The sequence below is a fragment of the Hemitrygon akajei genome, chromosome 4, assembly GCF_048418815.1.
Source record: "Hemitrygon akajei chromosome 4, sHemAka1.3, whole genome shotgun sequence".
In the NCBI taxonomy this organism is placed as follows: Eukaryota; Metazoa; Chordata; class Chondrichthyes; order Myliobatiformes; family Dasyatidae; genus Hemitrygon; species Hemitrygon akajei.
This window is the reverse complement of record NC_133127.1, coordinates 3,921,248-3,937,745: the sequence shown is the minus strand read 5'-3', so window position 1 is coordinate 3,937,745 and position 16,498 is coordinate 3,921,248. Positions and strand designations below refer to the sequence as shown.

The 16,498-nt window shown below is 48.2% G+C and overlaps 1 protein-coding gene across 3 annotated transcripts in view; it reads right to left on the bottom strand.

Annotated features, from left to right (window-relative positions):
• The window catches only part of LOC140726078 (interferon-induced very large GTPase 1-like), a 51,997-nt gene extending 36,169 nt beyond the window's left edge, over positions 1-15,828 (bottom strand). The window contains exons 1-3 of one of the 3 annotated variants that reach the window (XM_073042014.1): positions 15,576-15,828; positions 13,768-13,890; positions 11,113-11,215 (exon numbers count right to left, since the gene is read on the bottom strand). The gene's annotated coding sequence lies outside the window, so the exon portion shown is untranslated. Of the gene's footprint in view, positions 1-3,074; positions 3,177-11,112; positions 11,216-13,767; positions 14,021-15,575 lie in introns of those variants that run through there. The other 2 variants (XM_073042012.1, XM_073042015.1) reach the window with 2 other exon arrangements.
• Positions 15,829-16,498: the final 670 nt, after the last annotated feature.

The following is a 16,498-nucleotide window of genomic DNA, read 5'->3' as shown; positions in this document are numbered from 1 at the left end:
GTCAGTGTCCAGCAACGTCCCGGGTTGTTCACAGTGTTAAATATTCAGTTATCTCAAGCATACGGCAAAAATAAACAGGTAGATTTTCAATAAAAATCGGGACCACACCTACTCACTCCATGCTCAGCCTGGAAGTCCTACACATGTGTATTGATCTGTTGTCTACACAAATGTTTTGATCTCTACACAAACGTATTGAACTGTTTTCTACACATTCATATTGATCTGTTGTTTACACAAGCTTATTGATGCTTATGTCAGAATGCTGTTCTTGGACTATAGTTCAGCATCAAACACCATAGTTCCATCCAGGCTCGACAAGAAACTCAGAGACCTCGGCCTTGTGCAGCTGGATCCTGGACTTCCTGACAGATCGCCAGGTTGTATGAGTAGGCTCCCTCACCTCCAACCCTCTGACTCTCAATACAGGAGCCCCTCAGGGCTGCGTACTGAGTCCCTTCCTTTACTCCCTGAATACCCATGACTGTATTGCACCCACGGCTCCAATCTCCTAATTAAATTTGCCAACGACACTACATTGATTAGCCTTATCTCAAACAATAACGAGGGAAGAAGTCACCTCTCTGACACAGTGGTGTCAGATTCAATCTGTCTTCACATATATTTTGATCTGGTGCCAACACAAACGTATCGATCTGTTCTCTAGACAAATGTATTGATCTGATGTCTACAACTGCATCTCGATCTGTGTCTACAGAGATGTATCGAACTGTTGTCTACACTTAGATATTGATCTATAGTCTACACATGCGTATTGATCTGTTTGTCTACACAAACGTATTGATCTCTTGTTTACACAAACATATCGATCTATTTTCCACACATCTGTATCGATCTGTTGTCCACACATATGTATTGATCTATTGTCTACACAACCCATTGATCTATAGGCTACACATGCACATTGATTTGTTGTCTACACAAATGTATTGATCTATTAAAAACATTGAAACATAGAAAAGCCTACAGCACAATACAGGCCCTTCAGCCCACAAAGCTGTACCAAACATGTCCTTACCTTAGAATTTACTTAGGGTTACCCATAGCCCTCTATTTTTCTAAACTCCATGTACCTATCCAGTAGTTTCTCAAACGACCCTATCATATCCACCTCCACCACTGTCGCCGGTAGCCCATTCCACGTACTCACCACTCTCTGCATAAAAAGCCTACCCCTGACATCTTCTCTGTACCTATTTCCAACTGCCTTAAAACTGTGCCCTCTCATGATAGTCATTTCAGCCCTGGGAAAAAGCCTCTAACTATCTCATCAGCTTATCCTCTATCAGGTCACCTCTCATCCTCTGTCACTCCAAGGAGAAAAGGCCAAGTTCACTCAACTAATTCTCATAAGGCATGCTCCCCTATCCAGGCAACATCCTTGTAAATCTCCTCTGCACCCTTTCTATAGTTTCCACTTCCGTCCTGTAGTGAGGTGACCAGAACTGAGCACAGTACTCCAAGTGGGGTCTGACCATGGTCCTATATAAGTGTGAGGTGTTACATTTTGGTATGACTAATCAAAACAGGACATACATGGTAAATGGTAGGGCATTGAGGAATGCAGAAGAACAGAGTGATCTAGGAATAATGGTGCATAGTTCCCTGAAGGTGGAATCTCATGTGGACAGGGTGGTGAAGAAAGCTTTTGGTATGCTGGCCTTTATAAATCAGAACATTGAGTATAGGAGTTGGGATGTAATGTTAAAATTGTACAAGGCATTGGTGAGGCCAAATTTGGAGTATTGTGTACAGTTCTGGTCACCGAATTATTGGAAAGATGTCAACAGAATAGAGAGAGTACAGAGGAGATTTACCAGAATGTTACCTGGGTTTCAGCAACTAAGTTACAGAGAAAGGTTGAACAAGTTAGGTCTTTATTCTTTGGAGCATAGAAGGTTGAGGGGGAACTTGATAGAGGTATTTAAAATGATGAGGGGGATAGATAGAGTTGACATGGATAGGCTTTTTTCCATTGAGAGCTGGGGAGATTCAAACAAGAGGACATGAGTTGAGAGTTAAGGGACAAAAATTGAGGGGTAACACGAGAGGGAACTTCGTTACTCAGAGAGTGGTATGGGCTGAGTGCAGGTCGGTGGGACTAGGTGAGAGTTAGCATTCGGCACGGACTAGAAGGGCCGAGATGGCCTGTTTCCGTGCTGTAATTGTTATATGGTTATATAAATGCACCATTACCTCTCGGCTCCTAAATTCAATTCCACGATTGTTGAAGGCTAATGCACCATACACCTTCTTAACCAGAGTCAACCTGCGCAGCAGCTTTGAGTGTCCTATGGACTTGGACCCCAAGATCCCTCTGATCCTCCACACTGCCAAAAGTCTTACCATTAATACTATATTCTGCCATCATATTTGACCTACCAAAATGAACCACCTCACACTTATCTGGGTTGAACTCCATCTGCCACTTCCCAGCACAGTTTTGCATCCTATCAATGTCCCGCAGTGACCTCTGACAGACCTCCACACTATCCACAACACCTCTAACCTTTGTGTCATCAGCAAACAAAAACAGGTGCGTAATTCACATAAATTGTAGTTAAAAAAAGATGGAAGATGCTGGAAATCTGGATCAACCCACACAGATTTCCCACAGCATTTTTGTGTTGATGTACATTGAGTATCGGAAGTTTCCAAAGTAAAGCAAAGAAGGACATGGAATATTCCCAGAGCTGCTGCTTATTCCTCATTTGCTGCTCTCTTCCGCCGAGTGAAGTGAAGTTCCAAGCCGCCAAACTTCTTGGCTGCAAAGTCCTCTCGCAACTTGACTCTCATCCAACACCCTCAGCACTACGTACATGCAAGGTGACAATGTCCGTCGGGAATTGTAGTTCTCTTCGCGCACAGCTTAAAACTACAAGCTCCGGAGAGCACGTACGCTAATGGACTACAACTCCCGACACGCTTCGGGTGACACGCATTTCCGGCCGTTCGCTCTGCCCTTCCAGGGCGGGAGATCCCGTGGCTTTTAAAAGTGGGAGGGGAGTTAAGCGCTGCCAGACTAATCATGGCAGCGGCGGAGGATTACCCACCGTTCGTGCTGGGCAGAACACGATTTGATCAGGTACCGTTGCCTCAGTTAGCGCGGCTGTCTTCGGACCCGTCTCCGCCACTGTCCCTTGCCCGGGTCACGTGACAATTTCGGGCTCTTTCAGAAATAACGGAACAAAGCCCCGCCCTCTCTATCATCCTATTGGTTGAGCTTGGCACCTGTTCCGCGCACAGCTTCCCATTGGCTGCTGCGCCTGTCATTCACAAGTAGGGGCTTTGGGCCATTTGGCCCATTGACTTCGTTCCGTCACAAACTTTCTCGTCTGCAGACGCTGGCGATCCGAACCGCGCACACAAAACGGTGGCGGAACTCAGCAGGCCAGGCTGTCGCCATTTCGGTCCGAAACCCTTCGGCAAGACTGGAACTTTTAAGGATAATTAATGTTAATAGCTGTGTGCACTCCCTTTATATTTGCCCCCTGGAAGAGCAGCACCTCACACTTGCCCGGACTGAACTCCCTTTGCCACTTCTCTGCGCACTGCAGTGCATTATACACATTTTAACCACTTTTGTCCAGATGAAGGGACTCGGCCCGAGTTGTCTGTACTCTTTTCCATAGACGCTGCCTAACCTGCTGTGTTCCACCAGCATTTTGTGTTTGAAGTTACCGCATCTGTATATTTTCTCGTGTTTGCACTTCTTATAAAGCTGTTTACATGGTAATTACATCCTACTTATTTATGTACTTTAACCCTTAAATTTTTAATATAATTCTTTATAGTTGAATATTGATTTTTTTTGTACATCACCACAAATTCCTAATCCTTGTAAATGTACAGGGCGAGTAAAGCTGATCCTTGAAATCTGCAGTTGCTGGAAGGGACCATCTTCCCCCTGCCATCCGATCTCTAAATGGACATTGAGCCCATGAACTATTTTTAATTTCTGTTTTTGCGCCACTTCTTTTAATTTCAGTATTTAATATGCACATATAAACTTACTGTAATTTGGTTTTTCGAATATAGTTATTATGTATTGCATTGTACTGCTGCGGTAAAGTTAACCCATTTCACTGCATATGCTGGTGATATTAAACTTGGTTATGATAAACTCTCCCTGATTTTCAGCATAACTTTCTCAGTTGGCGTACTCAAGCAGCAAAGCTTACACTGTGTTTACATTTTACAGAATTAGTTAATTGAATGTTCTTGTTTTTACTCTGCTAGTTGACTTCTGTCAGCCTCCTGGTTTGAACATGAAATTAAATATAAAGATTAGATTTATTTGCCATACAGTGCCATCTCTTAGACACATAAGTATATCTAGGGTGCCTAAGACTTTTGCACAGTACTGTATTTGTCAACATGGAGCAGAGGGTAAGTTTGTAAATCTGGCAGGAGTAAAGGATGTTGGAATGGTGAGGGTGGAGTGATGTGGGAGGTGTGTGGCAGCAGACACACCTGGCCCTGAAACACCAGGTCAGGTCGTTTGATTCCAACCAATTGATTTATTGATCATTACAGAATGTTTCTCTGGTGCTTCCCATTCCCTTTCCTCTCCCTTTCCCTCTTCCCAACCATGATTCCCCTCTCCCTGCTCCCTTCCCACTCTCAGTCCACAATAGAGACCCATATCAAGATTGGTTTATCATCACTCATTTATGTCATGAAATTTGTTTTTTTGCAGCAGTTGAGTGCAATATATAAACTGACTACAGTACTGTGCAAAAGTCTTTGGCAGCATAGCTATATTTATGTGCCTGAGACTTTTTCACAGTACTGTAAACATCAAATCATACAGTAAGCTGTGTCATTTGTGTAAACATCCAACATAGGGAGCAAACAACATTATGAAGGACCCCGCGCACCCCTCATACAAACTCTTCTCCCTCCTGCCATCTGGGAAAAGACACCGAAGCATTCGGGCTCTCACAAACAGCCTATGTAAGTTTCTTCCCCCAGGCTATCAGACTCCTCAATACCCAGAGCCTGGACTGACACCAAATTACTACCCTCTACTGTGCCTGTTGTCTTGTTTATTATTTATTGTAATGCCTGCACTGTTTTGTGCACTTTATGCAGTCCTGGGTAGGACTGTAGTCTGGTGTGGTATTTTTCTGTGTTTTTTTTTACCTAGTTTAGTTTTTGGATTGTTTCATGTAGCACCATGGTCCTAAAAAATGTCTCGTTTTTACTGTGTACTGTACCAGCAGTTATGGTCGAAAGGACAATAAAAAGTGACTTGACTTGACATGTTTACCTAGTTTTTTGAACCGTTGGTAAGCTATTCTTTACTTCTTGACTAGATTTACAACAGCCTTTGTTCACCACGGTTCCTGTACTCTACTATCCTTTCTCTGTCTCATTGGAACGTACCTATGCAGAACTCCACGCAAATATCCACTGCACATTTGCCACATTTCTGCCATACATTTCCCTGAGAACATCTGTTCCCAAAATATGCTTCCAAGTTCTTGCCTGATATCCTCATGTTTCCCATTACTCCAATTAAATGCTTTCCTAACTTGTCTGTTCCTATCCCTCTCCAATGCTATTGTAAAGGAGATAGAATTATGATCACTATCTCCAAAATGCTCTCCCACTGAGAGATCTGACACCTGACCAGGTTCATTTCCAACTACCAGATCAAGTACAGCCTCTCCTCTTGTAGGGTTATCTACATATTGTGTCAAGAAACCTTCCTTACCACACCTAACAAACTCCACCCCATCTTAACTCTTCACTCTCGGGAGATGCCAATCAATACTTGGGAAATTAAAATCTCCCATCACGACAACCCTTTATTACACCTTTCCCAAATCTTTCTCCCTATCTTCTCCTCGATGTCCCTGTTACTATTGGGTGATGTATAAAAAACAGTTAGTAGAGTTATTGACCCCTTCCTTTTCATAACTTCCACTCACAGAGACTCAGTAGACAATCCCTCCATGACTTCCTCCTTTTCTGCTGCCGTGACACTATCTTTGATCAACAGTGCCACTCCCCCACCTCTTTTGCCCCCCTCCCTTTCCTTTCTGAAACATCTAAAGCCTGGCACTTAAGTAACCATTCTTGACCCTGAGCCATCCAAGTCTCCGTAATGGCAATAACATCGTAACTCCAAGTACTGATCCACGCTCTAAGCTCATCCGCTTTGTTCACAACATTCCTTGCATTAAAATGGACACATCTCAAACCATCGATCTGAGTGTGTCTCTGCTCTATCAGCTGCCTATCCTCCCTCTCGCACTGTCTACGAACTTTCTCGATTTATGAGCCACCCGCCTCTTCCTCTGTCTCTTAAGTTTGATTCCCACCCCACAGTAATTCTAATTTAAACTCTCCCCAACAGCCTTAGCAAACCTCCCCGCCGGGATATTGGCCCCCCTGGGATTGAAGTGCAACCTGTCCTGTTTGTACAGGTCACACCTGCCCAAAAGAGGTCCCAATGATCCAGAAATTGGAATCCCTGTTCCCTGCTCCAATCCCTCAGCCACGCATTTATCCTCCACCTCATTCTATTCCTATTCTCACTGTCGCATGGCACAGGCAGTAATCCGGAGATTACTACCTTTGCGGTCCTGCTTCTCAACTTCCTTCCTAACTCCCTGTTGTCTGTTTTCAGGACCTCCTACCTATGTTGTTGGTACCAATATGTAGCACGACCACTGGCTGTTCTCCCTCCCACTTCAGGATATCATGGACGTGATCAGAAACATCCCGGACCCTGGCACCTGGGAGGCAAACTACCATCCATCTTTCTTTCCTGCGTCCATGGACCCCTGAACCCCTAACCCCTAACTATAGAGTCCCCTATCACTGCTGCCATCCTCTTCCTTTCCCTACCCTTCTGAGCCACAGGGCCAGACTCTGTGCCGGAGTCACGGCCAGTATTGCTTCCCCCAAGTAGGCCATCTTCCCCAACAGTTTTCAAACAGGAGTACTTATTGTTAAGGGGGGCAGCCAATGGGGTACTCTGTAATCTCTGACTCTTGCCCTTCCTTCTCCTGACTGTTACCCACTTGTCTGTCTCCCGAGGCATTGGAGTAACTACCTGCCTATAGCTCCTATCTATCATCTCCTCACTCTCCCTGACCAGATGAAGGTCATCGAGCTGCATTTCCAGTTCCCTAACGTGGTCTCTAAGGAGCTGCTGCTCGACACACCTGGCGCAGATGTGGCCATCCGGGAGGCTGGAACTCTCCAGGACTTCCTGCATCTGACACCCATTGTCTACACAAACGTACTGACCTGTTGTCTACATACGTGTACTGACCTGTTGTCTACATACGTGTACTGACCTGTTGTCTACACGTGCGCATTGATTTGACATCCACACAAATGTATTGATCTGTTGTCTAATCAGACTTACCAACCTGTTATCTACACATGCATATCGATCTGTTATCTACACATATGTATTGATCTTTGTCCAGACAAATGTATTGATCTGTTGTCTATACATGCATATTGAGCTGTGTTTACACACATGCATTGTCTTTCTCTCTCTCTGTCTGTCTCTCTCCCTGTAATGCGAGTACACCAGTTAAAGCCATCTCCCACGTGCGTGCTTGTGGTGAACTACATATACCTGTCTGGACTGCTCCTGTGGCTCCTCCCACAGACCCCCGCTGACTGCTCCTGTGGCTCCTCCCACTGACCCCCTGCTGACTGCTCCTGTGGCTCCTCCCACAGACCCCCGCTGACTGCTCCTGTGGCTCCTCCCACAGACCCCTGCTGACTGCTCCTGTGGCTCCTCCCACTGACCCCCGCTGACTGCTCCTGTGGCTCCTCCCACAGACCCCCGCTGACAGCTCCTGTGGCTCCTCCCACAGACCCCCGCTGACAGCTCCTGTGGCTCCTCCCACAGACCCCCGCTGACAGCTCCTGTGGCTCCTCCCACAGACCCCCGCTGACTGCTCCTGTGGCTCCTCCCACAGACCCCCGCTGACTGCTCCTGTGGCTCCTCCCACAGACCCCCGCTGACTGCTCCTGTGGCTCCTCCCACAGACCCCCGCTGACTGCTCCTGTGGCTCCTCCCACAGACCCCCGCTGACTGCTCCTGTGGCTCCTCCCACAGACCCCCGCTGACTGCTCCTGTGGCTCCTCCCACAGACCCCCGCTGACTGCTCCTGTGGCTCCTCCCACAGACCCCCGCTGACTGCTCCTGTGGCTCCTCCCACAGACCCCCGCTGACTGCTCCTGTGGCTCCTCCCACAGACCCCCGCTGACTGCTCCTGTGGCTCCTCCCACAGACCCCCGCTGACTGCTCCTGTGGCTCCTCCCACAGACCCCCGCTGACTGCTCCTGTGGCTCCTCCCACAGACCCCCGCTGACTGCTCCTGTGGCTCCTCCCACAGACCCCCGCTGACTGCTCCTGTGGCTCCTCCCACAGACCCCCGCTGACTGCTCCTGTGGCTCCTCCCACAGACCCCCGCTGACTGCTCCTGTGGCTCCTCCCACAGACCCCCGCTGACTGCTCCTGTGGCTCCTCCCACAGACCCCCGCTGACTGCTCCTGTGGCTCCTCCCACAGACCCCCGCTGACTGCTCCTGTGGCTCCTCCCACAGACCCCCGCTGACTGCTCCTGTGGCTCCTCCCACAGACCCCCGCTGACTGCTCCTGTGGCTCCTCCCACAGACCCCTGTATAAAGGCGATTGAGGCCTGAGCCCGGCCTCATTCTCCAGGATGTAGTGTTGTTCATTCTTCCAGTCAATAAAAGCTGATATCTCGCTTCTTACGTCTCAGAGTGAGTTATTGATGGTGCATCAGTGCTTTTATTTAATTGATATGTCGTTGTGCATGGACACAACAAATTGGTGACAATTATGAACCTGAACATCAAAACTATCAGGAAATACACCAACAGTTACAGCACAATTATGGGACGAGACAGTGGGAGGAAAGAGTTAAACAGCATGGGGCGGTCACTGACTCTAACAAAGGCTTTAGAAAGAGTGCATTGTACACAGTGAAAGACACACTGAATTTAAAAATAAGTAATGCAGCAATGGCTTCTGTCAGGGAAGTGGATGAATTTGATAGCGCCAATGAAGGATGGGAGTTGCATATTGGGAGTTTTAAACTGTATTGTAACACTAACAACATGGAGGAACAAAAGGAAGCCTCTACACTTCTTAGCTTAAAGGGCCCAAGAATGTATAGTCTCTCACCCAATTTAGTAACCCATGCAAAGCGAGACCTTTGACAAAATTGTTGTAATTTTACAAGCAACTCACACAAAATGCTGGTGGAACGCAGCAGGCCAGGCAGCATCTATAAGGAGAAGCACTGTTGACGTTTCGGGCCGAGACCCTTCATCAGGACTAATGTCAGGAAGGGACGAAGGGTCTCAGCCCGAAACGTCGACAGTGCTTCTCCTTATAGATGATGCCTGGCCTGCTGTGTTCCACCAGCATTTTGTGTGTGTTGCTTGAATTTCCAGCATCTGCAGATTTCCTCGTGTTTGTAATTTTACAAAATCACTTGAACCCTAAACTGCTGGTAACTGCTAAGAGATTTAGATTTTACAAAAGGAGCCAGTCAAACAATGAAAGCTATTCTAAATATATTGCAGAACTGTGCAAATTTTCTCAATACTGTGACTTCAGAGACGGACTTTCTGATGGATTAAGGTAGTGGTCGCCAACCCGTCGATCATGATCGACTAGTCGTTCTTTAAGACTTTCCCAGTTCATCCCGGAAAAAAAAAAGGAAAATAAATGCACAAATACTGTTGAGAGATTGTTTCCGGGTTGCGGGGTTTTGGTTCCGTTCTTTCTGCCCAGTGCGCATGCGTGTAGCTCCCCTGCACTACATTGTACTTCAGTGGTCCCCAACGACCGGGCCGTGAGGAAACGACATGAGTCAGCTGCACCTTTCCTCATTCCCTGTCACTCCCACTGTTGAACTTGAACCCACGCGAGGTCATCACCCGCCTAAACGCAGTGATATGCTCGCACCAACGCAGTCGTCCATGTAGCATAGGAAGAGTTGGGGAGTGGTACTGGTGTCGGCTTGGAAGATGGACTGTTCCACAGAGCTGACAAAAAGGCAGGTGTCGAGGACATCTTCAAAAGCCGATGCCTTTAGAAGGCGGCATCCATCATTAAAGACCCTCTCCATCTGGGACAAGCCCTCCTCTCATTGCTACCATCAGGAAGGAGGAACAGGAACCTGAAGACCTACACTCAATGTTTCAGGAGCAGCTTCTTCCCCTCTGCCATCAGATTTCTGAAAGGTCTATGAACCCATGAACACCACGTCACGATCTTGCTCTCTTTTGGCACAACTGTTCTGTTTATTATTGTAATTTAATGTAATATTTTTATGTGATGAGTGGTGTACCACGAGGAATGGTTCTGGGACATTTGCTGTTCTCTACTTATACAAATAACTTGAGCATAAGACCAGAATTAGGCCATTCGGCCCATCCTGACTGTTTTACTAATCCACTCAACCACTCTCCTGCCTTCTCCCTGTAACTTTTAACACCCTTACTGGTTGCCATGGTAGCACAGAGGTGAGCACGATGGTATTACAGCTTGGAGTTCAGAGTTCCATGATGGCATCGTCTGTCAGGACTCACGTTACACCCTCCTCATGGGATGAGTGGGTTTTCTCCCACAGTTAGACATGCTGGGTAGGTGAGTTGGGAATTGTAAATTGTCCCGTGAGGTGGATAGGGTTAAATCAGGGTTCTCGGGTGTTACTACGGTGTCCCACCTCGACGAGCTGGAAAGCCTCTTCCACGCTGTATATCAAAATTAATCTTTTGTACCTTGGCCCCAGAGGAAGGCTGTCTCATTCAGCTGTGTCCATGTATGCTTTGAAAGACAATTACACTTGATTTGATTTGAAATAAATAAAATAACCAGGAACCTGTGGATCTCCAGGCAAAATGCAGGGAAATAGGACCGGCTCAGATGGGAATCTTGTTCGGGATGGACAAGTTGGTCAGGCTCTATAACACTATGATGCTGTGCAGATTTGGGGAATTAAGAAGGCAGCAGAGGTGAGTGGGGAGGACCTGGGGGAGAGCAGTGGGACAGACCATTGCATATTTAGAGCCCACCTACCTTGTCGAGACCATTGGAAGAGCAGGAGGTGATGTCACCATTCAGGAAGTGATGTGTGTCAGTGGAAACAGCTGATTGGTGAGCAGCAAGGGTGGGTTGTTCACTGAAATGAAGACAAAGGCAGGGATGTTACATTGTAACAGGCAGTGTTTATCGAGGAAGAATCTTGCTGGTGGTTTCATTCTCTCCATTACTTTCAGTGCCACACACTCCTGAGTGGAGAACAGGAGGATAGGTCAGATGAACACTGCTGGAGTGATGGTACGGGAGAGAGGGGTTTAGATTTCTACATCACTGAGAATGTTTCGGAGCAACGTGGGACCTTTACAAGCTGGATGGTTTGTGCCCAATCCAGGATCGAGCTGATACCCCTGCAGGGAGTTTGCTGGTGCTGTTGGGGTGGGGGCACACAGAGACTATGACCAGCAGGGGGGATGATACTGTCAAATATAGAAAGAAGACGAGGTCACTCTAGTGGGCAGATCAGAGCTGGTTTAATAACGCTCAGGGGCGGACTGCAGGGCTAAAATGCATCTGAGTAAATGCAAGGAGACTGACTGGTCAGGCATTGGTCAGCATTGGGAACATGATAGTCACAGAGATGGGACAAGAGCAGGACTTTGCTGGGGTACAGACACTGGGGAGGTATGAATAAGTAGAGTATTGATGAATGAGACCATCACTGCAGAAAGGAGGGAGGTTGTCCCAAAGGTTCCACATTAGAACAGGGTGATCACTTTGGTTGGAGTGTGTTACAGAGTTCACAACAGTCAGCAGCAGATGGAGGAGTCGATATGGAGACAGATCACAGAGATGAAAGAATACTAGGGTTCAGGAACTTGACTTCAGCCTCAGTGTGAAAGGTCTACAGGGGAATGAACTGATAAACTGTGTCCAGGAGATCTCTTTGAGTCCATCTGAAGATGGTTCTACAAGAGATGCAGACACACTTGAGCTGCTCTTGGGGAATATCCCTCAGCATGGGGATGCCGTGTCCATGGGGGAGTATTATGGGGTCAGACTCCATAAGGATCACAGGAACAGTCTGGTGGGTTTAAAAGCAGAAGGGAAAGGTGGATAGGGGGGAGAAGATGACTGATCCTAAGCCAGTAGAAGCTTCCTACTGTATATGAATCTAATCACACTGTCTTCCTGATCACACTCTGTCAGAAATAATATCTGGAAGGAGGGTGAATGGAATTCCAGAGACAACAGTGAATCAGTCTAAACCAAACTGTAAAACAGCAAAAGGCAGAGTGAGCGATGAACCAGCTGTTTCTGTCAGTGACCCGGCCGGTGACTGACTGATTCAGACTCTGTGATCTCTGCTGATACCGTACCCTGGTTTTACAGAGAGAATCAGAGCTTCGCTTTCAACCCCACCCAGACCACGTTCTTTGCTTTTCAGGGAAATCATGTGACTGTTTGTAAGGAGCCAAACAGACCTTCAGCCCTACATATTCGTGCTGACCGGTAACAACCTGTCCGTACTGATCCCAATTAACAGCAACCCTCCTCTAGACATCTCGGACTCCCCTGTCCCCATCCACCCACCTCTTTCTCGCGACTCAACACTCACCCACCTCTCTCTTCCCACAACCCACTCCCCACCCACACCTCTCTCTTGCCCACTTCCCAACCACCCATCCCTCTCCCCCACTTCTCTCCCGTATTTCTGACCCCCTCTCCACACCCCACCCAGCAAAAGGCAGAGTGAGTGATGAACCAGTGACCCGGCCAGTGACTGACTGATTCAGACTCTCAGTGTGATCTCTGCTGATACCGTACCCTGGTTTTATAGAGAGATTCAGAGCTTTCACTTTCAACCCCACCCCAGCCTCCTCTCTCTCCCTATTCACCACCCACTCACTTCTCTCTGCCCACTTCAGACTCTCAGTGTGACCTCTGCTGATACTGCTGTTTCTGTACCCTGGTTTACAGAGAAATTCAGAGCTTTTACTTTCAAACTTTCCTTTTCAAAGAAATCATGTGATTATTTGTACGGCGTCAAACAGACATTCAGCCCAACATATTCATGCTGACCGGTAACTAACTGTCCATACTAACCCAATTAACACCTCACTTCCCTCTCCGCAATTCCCAGCCACCTCTCTCTCCCCACTCCACCCAGCACTCTCTCACCCCACCCACCTTGCTCTCCGCACTCCCCACCCACCCACCCTCTCTCCCCAATTGCCACTTACCTATCTATCTCTCCTATCCCCTCCCAACCACCTCTTTCCCCTCTCCCCACCCATCATTACCCACCCATTATTTCCTCCCCACTCCACATTTACCCATCCTTCTCTCCCCTCTACCCACCACCCACCTCTCTCTCCCCACCCTAGAGCAACTCTGCTTCGCCCGTCTACTCAGTGCTCATTTCTCTCCCCTCCTCCCCTCTATAACCCCCTAACTCACCCCTCCCTCTCAACCAGCCTCTGCCCCACTCCCATTACACACCACACCCCAGCCCTCTCTGACCATCTCTTTCTTCCTCACTCCTTATCCCCGTCTCCCCACGTCTGTTCCCAGATTCAATCCTCTCCATCTCCAGCACTGACTGAGAGTCACTGACTTGAATCACTATCTTTGTTTCTCTCTCTGCAGATGCTGCCTGACCTGGTGAGTCTGAGCAGCCGTTTCCAATTTTACCTCAGATTCCCGTGTCTGCAGTTTCCTGTCGATGCTGCTGTTAGCCGAAGGTTCGTGGTGTGGGACACACAGGTTGTCACCGGAGAAATGAAGTCAGCTTTCTTCAGTCTGGAGAAATAATATCTGGAAGGAGGGTGAACGGAATTCCAGAGACAACAGTGAATCAGTGTAAACCAAACTGTAAAACAGCAAAAGGCAGAGTGAGCGATGAACCAGCTGTTTCTGTCAGTAACCCGGCCAGTGACTGACTGATTCAGACTCTCAGTGTGATTTCTGCTAATATGGTACCCAGGTTTTATAGAGAGATCCAGAGCTTTCACTTTCAATCTTATTCAGACCTTATCCATTGCTTTTCAGGGAAATCATGTGACTGTTTGTAAGGAGCCAAACAGACCTTCAGCCCAACATATTCGTGCTGACCGGTAACAACCTGTCTGTACTGATCCCAATTAACAGCAACCCTCCTCTAGACATCTCGGACTCCCCTCTCCCCACCCACCCACCTCTTTCTCGCGACTCAACACTCACCCACCTCTCTCTTCCCACAACCCACTCCCCACCCACTCATCTGTCCACCCAGTTCCCGCTCCCCACTGCTCACCCAACCATCTCTCTCCCTCCCTATTCCTGACCCAATGACCCATCTCTCTCCCCATTCCCCACTCGCCCTTCACTCTCTCCTAATCCCCACCCCAACCCTCCTCTCTCTCCCTGTTCACCACCCACTCACTTCTCTCTGCCCACTTCAGACTGTCAGTGTGACCTCTGCTGATACTGCTGTTTCTGTACCCTGGTTTACAGAGAGATTCGAGCTTTTACTTTCAAACTTTCCTTTTCAAAGAAATCATGTGATTATTTGTATGGAATCAAACAGGCATTTGGCCCAACATATTCGTGCTGACTGGTGACTACCTGTCTGTACTGATCCCAATTAACAGCAACCCTCCTCTAGACATCTCGGACTCCCCTCTCCCCACCCACCCACCTCTTTCTCCCCAATCTCCAGCCCCCACCACTCTCCCCACTCCCCACCCATCCACCTCACTCCCCAACCTCCACCCCACCACCTCTATCTCCCCACTCCCTACCCACACACCTCTCTCCCCACTATTCCCACTTTCCACTCACCTCACTCCACCCACCCACCTCCCTTCCCACTCCCCATCTACTCACTTCTCTCCCCACTACCAACCCAATCACCTCTCCCCATTCCCCACCCACATCTCTCCCCACTACTCACCCACCGACCCACCCCTCTTTCCCCACTCCCCAGCCACCATCCTCTCACCCACTACCCACCCACACCTCTCTAATTCCTCCCCAACCACTTACCTCACTTCCCTCTCCCCAATTCCCAGCCACTTCTCTCTCCCCACTTCCCACCTCCCACCTATATCTATCTCTCCTATTCCCTCCCAACCACCTCTTCCCCTCTTCCCACCCACCTATCATTCTCTCCCCACTCTTCATTCACCCATCCTTTTCTCCCCTCTCCCCACCCTAGACCAACTCTGCTTCACGTGTTACTCAGTGCTAATTTCTCTCCGCTCCTCCCCTCTACAACCCCCCAACTCACCCATCCCTCTCGACCAGCCTCTGCCCCACTCCCATTACACCCCACACCCCAGCCCTCTCTGACCATCTCTTTCTTCCTCACTCCTTATCCCCGTCTCCCCACGTCTGTTCCCAGATTCAACCCTCTCCATCTCCAGCACTGACAGAGTCACTGACTTGAATCACTATCTTTGTTTCTCTCTCTGCAGATGCTGCCCGACCTGGTGAGTCTGAGCAGCCATTTCCAATTTTACCTCAGATTCCCGTGTCTGCAGTTTCCTGTCGATGCTGCTGTTAGCCGAAGGTTCGTGGTGTGGGACACACAGGTTGTCACCGGAGAAATGAAGTCAGCTTTCTTCAGTCTGGAGAAATAATATCTGGAAGGAGGGTGAACGGAATTCCAGAGACAACAGTGAATCAGTGTAAACCAAACTGTAAAACAGCAAAAGGCAGAGTGAGCGATGAACCAGCTGTTTCTGTCAGTAACCCGGCCAGTGACTGACTGATTCAGACTCTCAGTGTGATTTCTGCTAATATGGTACCCAGGTTTTATAGAGAGATCCAGAGCTTTCACTTTCAATCTTATTCAGACCTTATCCATTGCTTTTCAGGGAAATCATGTGACTGTTTGTAAGGAGCCAAACAGACCTTCAGCCCAACATATTCGTGCTGACCGGTAACAACCTGTCTGTACTGATCCCAATTAACAGCAACCCTCCTCTAGACATCTCGGACTCCCCTCTCCCCACCCACCCACCTCTTTCTCGCGACTCAACACTCACCCACCTCTCTCTTCCCACAACCCACTCCCCACCCACTCATCTGTCCACCCAGTTCCCGCTCCCCACTGCTCACCCAACCATCTCTCTCCCTCCCTATTCCTGACCCAATGACCCATCTCTCTCTCCATTCCCCACTCGCCCTTCACTCTCTCCTAATCCCCACCCCAACCCTCCTCTCTCTCCCTGTTCACCACCCACTCACTTCTCTCTGCCCACTTCAGACTGTCAGTGTGACCTCTGCTGATACTGCTGTTTCTGTACCCTGGTTTACAGAGAGATTCGAGCTTTTACTTTCAAACTTTCCTTTTCAAAGAAATCATGTGATTATTTGTATGGAATCAAACAGGCATTTGGCCCAACATATTCGTGCTGACTGGTGACTACCTGTCTGTACT